Below are 8,628 nucleotides of genomic sequence, written 5' to 3'. Positions count from 1 at the left end.
TAACATATTTTCTGCGAAGTATTGTCTCTCCAGATATCTGCTTGAATAAAGACTACCTTCTGTATCACCGACTCTTGGAGATTGATTTCATTTTCCGTCCCTGCAGTCTGTTATTTATTTTTGTATTAGATTATTCCATTTCGAATACTTCGTTACTAAAAGCAATATGAAAAATGGGAAAACAAGTCTGAATCAGTTTTTGTATTTTAAACTCAGAAATTGGAAAATGAAAAACGGGTCGATTTTTGTTTTTATGAAAAACTGAAATAGAAAAACGAGTCGTTTTCTGGCTTTCCGATTTCCGATTTAGAATGCAAAAACGATTGGCCGGAATGTACACGGACCGAGAAGCTCTATAACAAAAAAAAACGCGATGTAGAGCTTAATGCGGTGTAACCTGTACCTTCGATGTTTTAGACTTTTTATTAAACCACTGTTCTATGCTACTGAAATGTCATCAACCACTATTACTATCATAAAGCTCCCAAAATCCTTTTAGATGCTACTCCTAAGTAAATGTCTGGAATTTAGTTTGGGATTGTTTTGCAGTTAGTGATCCGTTCGGCTTTGTGTTTTGCTTACAGATGCTATACAAAAATAAAACCAATAAAACACCTATGCTGCTTTAGTAGCAGCAAAATACAAGGTTGTGTATCAGTGTTTAAGATGTTCGCTAGATTCACATTTATTACATTTGTGTTCTGTTTTATGTCAAGGTTGTGACAGCAGTTGTGAAGGATTCAGAAGACAGTTATTCGAATCTTATCCCACACTGAGTGAGGGTGGTGGATTTTAACTAATGAAGATTTCAGGATCTATGAGAAGCCAGATCTTGGCTGTTATTCCTTGCCCTAATGAGGGGTACTCAGCAAAATATTTAAGGGACCCAGAAACCCAAATTTGGCTCTGTCATTATCTATGTAAGGCCGCTACAAAGAGGTCTTAATATGGATCAGGTAAGAGCTTATTGTTTTTTTCTTTGATTGTTTCTTAGTGCTGGTAAATTCTTATTATTCATCCATCTTCTTTGGTGGGTTTTCAGGGTTCCACATGTTCATTCAGCTGTAGTGTAACATTGCATTTGCAGTGAATGACGTGTCTGCTGCAATTCATTTAGTAGGTTCCTGGGCTGTCCTTATCCACTGGGCCCCTGATGAAGTGCCTCTTTTGTGAGAAAGACTTTTCCTTCTCAGAAATAAAGTCACAGTGACGGCTGTAGCAGCAGGTATAGTGTTTTTGTTAATGTAATTGGTCATTGTTAAATACAGTACATTAACTATTTTGAAAGGTTTATTTGCAGTAAAATGATGAAATATGCGTATAGTGGTTTTCAGGAAATGTTTATGCTAATGTAGTCTTACAAAAATAAATGTATTGGTCTCGTTAAATGTTTTCAAAATGAATAAAAGCTGATTGGCTGTGTTTTGATGTAATATAATTTAAGTCGTGGTTATAATCATTGTTTTGCTGCACTTCATGGATACATATGTCAAGTTCTTATTACCTGTTGTCATATACCAAAGGAACTTTTTGATGAACATTCTCACAGTGATCTGACAATGTGTTGGTCCTGCATATGCTTGTGATCATTTGTCCTTAATTGTCTTTGTTTTGCTGTGTCTTCTTAGTTAATTACTTCATGTGAAACTTATGGTTTAAAATGTATTGTCTTCAAGGCCTTCATTTCAGAGCACAGACAGTAGTGTAGTGGAAGGAGTAGGTGAGACTCAGAGTTCAGAGGTGCCCACTGCAACAGTAACTTGTGTGCTGCTGAATTCTGATGAGCTGCTACAGGAGTGTATTCCGGATAGACCAAGTGAAATAATAGACAGCAATAGGGATGCAGGAGTAGACAGGGCAGTCTTCGTTGACAGCAGAGAGACTGAGGACGGTTTGTGAATTAAATTATTTGAATTAATTTTATGTGTTGAATGAAATAAGCTGACACCTTTCTGTTTTTCAATGGGTATGTTTTATTTCTTTTCAGAATGTGAAATCATGGCAAATTTGTTCAGGGAGGCTGTATTGAAGCAGCATGGAACTGCTAAACCACTCCATCTAAGAATGGATTTGCGAGACAGCATGGAGAATAGAGAGAGGGACATTTTGTCATTTTATAAAATGTCCAAAGTAGAATGGGCCTGTCCTTTAAAATGCACACTTGAAGGTATTTGAATGGAATTTTACTCACTCTCTTTATTTTTAAGATTTTAATCATGGTTTCATATTTTAATGTTCTGAGTTTTCCATCGGCGATGCAGCTGTGGGTGAAGGAGTGAACAGGTTCTTTTTCTCCACAATTATATCAAAGCTTCAGTTTGGTTTTCATCGTAACTTGCTTTCTATAAAACAGGGTTTTTAAATGATGTTATTTAGAAATGTCAGTTTATATTAATTTGCTCAAGAATATTACAGATCACAATGTATTTGTAATATTCGTCACGTGCTTGTGGAAAAAATCTATATGCTTTATCGGTCATATTTTTACTTTTTATACATCACCAATCTAACAGAATAAGGATAGACTGTATAGTGGAGGCATCCCATGCGCAATGGTTTTAGTTAATTAACTGGCCAAGGACATCACTGTTCAGGTTATTTATTCTAAGAGTACTACAGAAATCATTGTTTGTTTCCATTATTGTTTAGTCTTGCATCTACACACTGTGCTTTAATGTTTACAATTGTGGAAATAACGCCTAGACAGTATGAACTTAGTGAGCAGTGCATGTTTTGTCATCGTCAGAGTTCAATTTTTTGCAGAAAATAAAATGTGATTTGATTCTTATTTATGTTTGATTTCTTCCCTCCTTAGAAATCACTGACAGAACTTTTAATGTTTGAAGGAGAACCTGACCATTTAATTCCCTCCACATCTGAGTTCCTTCTCGAGAGTGACATGTTTCACGTTGCTGGGCGAATGATTGGACATTCTTTCCTGCACAGTGGTCCAAGCTTAGCTGGATTGAGTCCCGCAATTATCCATGTGTTGCTTGGAGGTGCACCAGAAACCGCCAATCTGGAGAGTCACGATTGTCCTGATATTGATGTTCACGAAACTGTCAAATTAGTAAGTAATGTATGCATAATTTCAATGGCTGAAACTTTTATTGTCTGTTCTGTATTCTCTCATTTTCTGTGCCTCTGAAAATTACTAACAAGCACTCTTTTGAACAGAATTGTCCCAAATTCAAGGTTGTAGGCTGGAGACTGAAATGTACTGAAGTGTAAATCACTGATGTAGAGTGGGATGATCTCCGTTCCATGTGAACAACTAAGAATGGAATGTGGAGCTAAGCCTGATTAAGTTTTCTGGGCTTAAACAACTAATACAAGTGTCTTTCATGACATTAAAATAAAGTCAAGCTATTCTAAGGGTTGCATTAGCTAAGGAACTAATGACGTATGATCTAATGCATTAATAATTAACTAATATTGAGTGTGACAGGTTGATTTCTGTGATATCTGCATATATGTAAATGCATACGTTTATATTAATACATTTCTTACTTTGAATATGAACAGTGTTGAAATATCTGCATTACTGTGCTTTGTGTTGTTTTCCATAAGATGGGTGGTTACTGAAGGTGTGTGTATTTGTTTTTATTGTAGAAGGAGTCCAAAGCAGTTCTCAGTGAAGAAGACACAAGCATAATACTGCAATTGGCATTAAGCTGGGATCTTCCAGGGATGGCAGAAGAAAATCGGCATTGGCTAATGGACAAACTCCTCCTTCACGCTGTAAGTAGGTTTGTTTCGTGCATATCCATGTTAGGTTTACTCATTGTACTGGTTAGTTTTGTAATTAATTGATAACCTACAGCAGGGGTGGCCAAACCCAGTCATGGAGAGCCCCTATTCAGCAAATGTGTTCAATAAAAGGGAAACTGTTGTGATTGAGGTCTTGAGGGAATTTTTAATTGAAACGATCACTAAAGGACTTCACTTAACAAATTCACCTGCTTAATTCGTCACATTAAATTCTTCCATGTGTTTTAGACATTGATAATGAAAAGTGACCTATAAAATCCGCTGGATTGGGTTCCTGAGTGGCGCATTCGGTAAAGGCCTCCACTAGGAATGCACGGTGCGCTTTACGACTCTGAGGTTGCTGGTTCGATCCTGTTGTTCCTTTGCCGGCTGGGGATGGGAGTCCACAGGGCTGTTTGACCACCCCTGACCTACAGTTATGCATTTTAAATTGGGTACATTCTTTAGTTTGCTTTTTACTCTATGCTACATTCTTCTTATTTGTGGTAGGTTATTGTAAGAACAACTCGACAGGTTAAACAGCTGAGGAAAGGACTGAAAGAGACATTGGTCTGGCCTCTCCTGAAGGAAAGAAGTGATATTATTCCACTGATGTTTCCAAGGGCCTCTGACACACTATACACCCCCCAGGTGTGTTACATTTTATTACATGTTGTTCCCTAATTAAGTTTTGAATGCCTGTGGCAGTGTGTTACTGTTTCAGTGTTTTGATAATGTGATTTGCTAGTTATATTTCTAATTCTGAAGTTTATATATTTTTTGGTGTAACTGTGAAGCTCATATACTAGTATGTTTTGGTCTACAACATAAAACCCAGCTTGTATAGAGCTTTGAGATGAAGCTTGTTATTGAGCAATTTCAATATTGGAATTGAACAAAAATGGCCAATAAGGTTCAGCAAGAGATCCCCAGCCGTGCATTCATTTATCTATTCATTCTTTTTTTCCTCAAGATGATCCTTGAAAGAATCACCTGGCCACACTGAATGTGGCGGAAGATGATGATGATGATGATGATGATGATGATGATGATGATGATGATGATGACTGTTCTCTTGAGACTAAATGCCGTATCACAGGCTTCTTCAGGACATTCATTGAAACGGTATAATTTAATCTATTAATCATCGCCGTGTATAATTTTATTTTAACCACCCAACTCATTCTTACCTTATACGAGAAGGGACAACTTCTTATTCTTCATCACTCAAAACAGCATTTGCCACCACTTCATATGTAATATTCCTATACAAAGAATACATAAGCTAATGTTCACACTGAAAGGGAATGTAATGAATAAGAATAATCTTGTAGACGAATAACATTTTGATGTCACTACTGTGCTAGTATGATTTTTTTTTTTTACGACTCAGAGCACAAATACAGCCTTCATGTCTTTTATATGCAAGTATTATATGTACATAGGTAGATAATACGTAGCACATTATAATCAACAAAAGTAAAAATATTTGTTACTTTTCAAAAAGCTGACTTGACAGTACTCAAGACCCTGTGAAATTTGAAAAGAGGCATTTATTTATTTTTCACTTTTGTAGCATCACCAAGAGCGCTGATTGATCTCCTCAGATTCTGGGTTGGATGGGAGGTCCTCCCGAAGGAGCTGTCTGTTGAGGTCACAGATACCAAACTGCCCAAAGCATCCACCTGTTTCGAAACCATTAAATTACCCAGACACGACTTTCACTACTCATCATTTGAGGAGGATCTTCTTTCCTGTATACATACTGTGGACACCGGCTTTGGACTTGTCTAATTTAGAATTCCGCCATGAGAAATCTGTTTGAACTCCTTCAGGGGCCAATTAAAATATACAACATAATTGATTTGACAACTAGAAATATAACATGACAAAGTAAAAAAAAAAACATCCAGGTTAATGTTCTGCTATATTATTCTTCTTCTTCTTCTTCTTCTTATTATTATTTATTTCTTAGCAGATGCCATTATCCAGGGCGACTTACAGTTGTAAACAAAAATACATTTAAGGAATCACAGTACAAGTAATAATACAATTATGTAAATACTAAATGTACTAAGAAAGAAATTCAAATGAACGACTGGCAATTTTATTAGGCCATTTTATTATTTTGATTACAATAAATAATGCACTGATTCTCAAAATGTTTCTTTTTTTGGGGGGGGGGAACAACACTTTTTTTTTCTTTTAAAATACTTGCTTATGTTTGTGAAAACATCTGTTAAATATCAACATAAGCACAGGTACTATTGTCATTTATTTAACAAAGTCAGTGCTATGCAGACTCAGTGACAAAAAATACAGCTGTCCCAAACAATAAAAACAATCGTCAAATTTGGATGTCTGTTTCTTTATAATTAATTTTTTTTTGCCAATGTTACGTCCATTTCTCACCCAATTTGTTTTACCTGTCACACTAACAAATTACAGGAACTGTTGAAAAAACAACCACTAATAATATAAAAATCATGATTTACCTTATATACCTTGGTAATATTGTGAGGTATTAGTACTTGCGATTCGGGCTAAAAAGGAGGGGTGGATACAAGAGAGAGACACGGGAAGTAATGTTAAAACTTTACAATGCATTAGTAAGACCTCACCTAGAATATTGTGTTCAGTTCTGGTCACCTTGTTACAAAAAGGATATTGCTGCTCTAGAAAGAGTGCAAAGAAGAGCAACCAGAATTATCCCGGGTTTAAAGGGCATGTCGTATGCAGACAGGCTAAAATAATTGAATCTATTCAGTCTTGAACAAAGAAGACTACGCGGCGATCTGATTCAAACATTCAAAAAAATGATACCGCCCACTCGCTTTGACGCGTGCGTAACGAAATGTAAAAAGCAGTCGAAAAGGAAATGCAGTGGCAGAAATGTAAAAGCGAAAGCGCACAGTGAAATGCAAGTAGCAGAAAAGGAACTGTCGTAGCAAAAATGTACGTGTGAAAAGCAAAGTGGCAATAGTGAAATAAGTCAATGAATAAATAAATATATAAACAAATAATAAATGAATAAATGTTGAAATACAAAAATCAACAAATAAATAAATACATTTCCATTTATTTATTTTTAATTTGGGCATGGAATATCCTCCATAAAGGAGAACTAAAACGTGAAGCAGAAATGTCGAAAGACGAAAATTAAATGTAAAAAGCAATTGGGAAAAATTCTCAGTTAAGTGGGCATCTATAATTTAAACAATTGTGTAAGGGACATTTCAGTGCTTTTTCTAAAGACAGAGCGAATGTCACTTTCTAAAGACAGAGCTCGGCCGTTGCTTTTTTTTAAATTGCCTGGAATATTTATTATAGTAAAGGCGATACAGCGAATGTCACTTTCTAAGCCCCGTCCCTTTTGATAGATGTATGACCCTACGTTCCGTCCCTTTACATCTTTTGATTGATTTATAACCCAAGCCCCGCACCTATTGATTGATTTATGACCATAAGCCCCACCCCTTTCCACGCCTTTTTAATGGTTTATGATCCTTAGGGCCTGCCCCTTTTCCCACACCCTTGAATGATTTATGACATTTAAGCCTGCACCTTTCCCCATTCTGTTGAGTGATTTATGACCCTTAAGCCACGCCCCTTTCCCCACACCTTTTTGAGTGATTTATGACCATTATGTCCCGCCCCCTTTTTCGACATTAACCGGATATCCGTCAAAAATAGCCCACCCCCTAAAAAGGCATCTGTTGTGCCCTAGTTTACATAGAAAAGAAAAGGAGTGTGTGTGTGTGTATTTTTCTTTTGACCATGTTCGAGTCCCTCCGAAACAATAACCTGGGTTATTGACAAACAGAGAGACCCTAAGCATATTAAAGAGTTTCATCATCAGTAAAAAAATATATATTAAAATATAAATGTAAGGGCAGCTGGCTCTTTGAGAAACCACTACAGATGTAATACTGCTGCCGTCGCAACATGGCGCTGTTGTGCAGATCTGTGCTTAAACTTAATGTATTGAGCTGAAAACTAAACCAAAGGGAGCGGGAAAACAGTGACCGTGTATAACACTGGTACTGGTATGAACAACAGCGCCCATTTATCGTACTAACAGTACATACTGCAATTCTATTATTACACAACAAAAGGAAGCCCCGCCAAAGCAGGGCATCAAAAAATTAGTTGAAACTCATAAATGTTCCTCTCCACGGAAATCTTTAGTAAAATACTCTTTTATTGAGATTTTACATTTTTTACATTTACACCCATTCGTTTTTTTCATTCATTTTACATTTCTTTTAAAGATGACATTCATGCATACAGACATACATTTTGTTTTAAAAGCATTTAAAACACATTTAAAAACACCAAGACAATTGTGCTTTGTACATGGTTAAAACAGACACAGATTAAAATCAAACATGAAAAAAACCTGTGCTGTTTTAAAAGTGACTGGAAAAAAAGAACCATCTATAAAAAACCAGTGCTTGTGAGGGCCGGGGAGTGCTCTCTAAAAAGGTTCAAAAGTGAACATAAAACTATATTACTAAAACAGGGACAGGGGAAAAGGGACAGTGTGTGAAACAGTGAGTTAAAATTCTAAAATTTTAAAACACTTAAAATGTAACTTTTAATAGTTAACATTAAAAATCTTTTAGATACATAAAACAAAACCAAACAAAATCAAATAAAACATTCAAAATAAATCAAATCAAAATCCATAAAACTGAAACAAAAAGACTACATAAAACCAGGGCACCGTTCAAAAACGGTCATGCCAGCTAAAAAGGGCGGAATGCTGGCATGACAAAATAAATAAAAGGCTTAGCGGTGCCCCGTAGTCCCGCTCCTAGGAGCTAGCGGTTCCAGTTTTTTCCCTTATTCCATCTTCACGTCCTGAAGTCCGGCGAT

At 36.2% G+C, this 8,628-nt stretch overlaps 1 long non-coding RNA gene across 4 annotated transcripts; it reads left to right on the top strand.

The window, feature by feature from the left end:
- The first annotated feature begins 358 nt into the window (after positions 1–358).
- LOC131725234 (uncharacterized) lies at positions 359–6,102 on the top strand. Of its 4 annotated transcripts, none has more exons than XR_009320526.1 (7): positions 359–956; positions 1,121–2,167; positions 2,816–3,070; positions 3,613–3,741; positions 4,261–4,401; positions 4,724–4,875; positions 5,327–6,102. It is a non-coding gene; the product is annotated as an uncharacterized LOC131725234 (long non-coding RNA). The 4 variants fall into 4 exon arrangements; XR_009320525.1 differs by having other exon boundaries at positions 1,118–2,167; XR_009320524.1 differs by having other exon boundaries at positions 400–1,225; positions 1,988–2,167.
- The last annotated feature ends 2,526 nt before the right edge of the window (positions 6,103–8,628 follow it).

The sequence above is a fragment of the Acipenser ruthenus genome, unplaced genomic scaffold, assembly GCF_902713425.1.
Source record: "Acipenser ruthenus unplaced genomic scaffold, fAciRut3.2 maternal haplotype, whole genome shotgun sequence".
NCBI classification, from domain to species: domain Eukaryota; kingdom Metazoa; phylum Chordata; class Actinopteri; order Acipenseriformes; family Acipenseridae; genus Acipenser; species Acipenser ruthenus.
The sequence above is the reverse complement of the archived record's forward strand: the minus strand, read 5'-3'. Positions and strand labels throughout refer to the sequence as shown.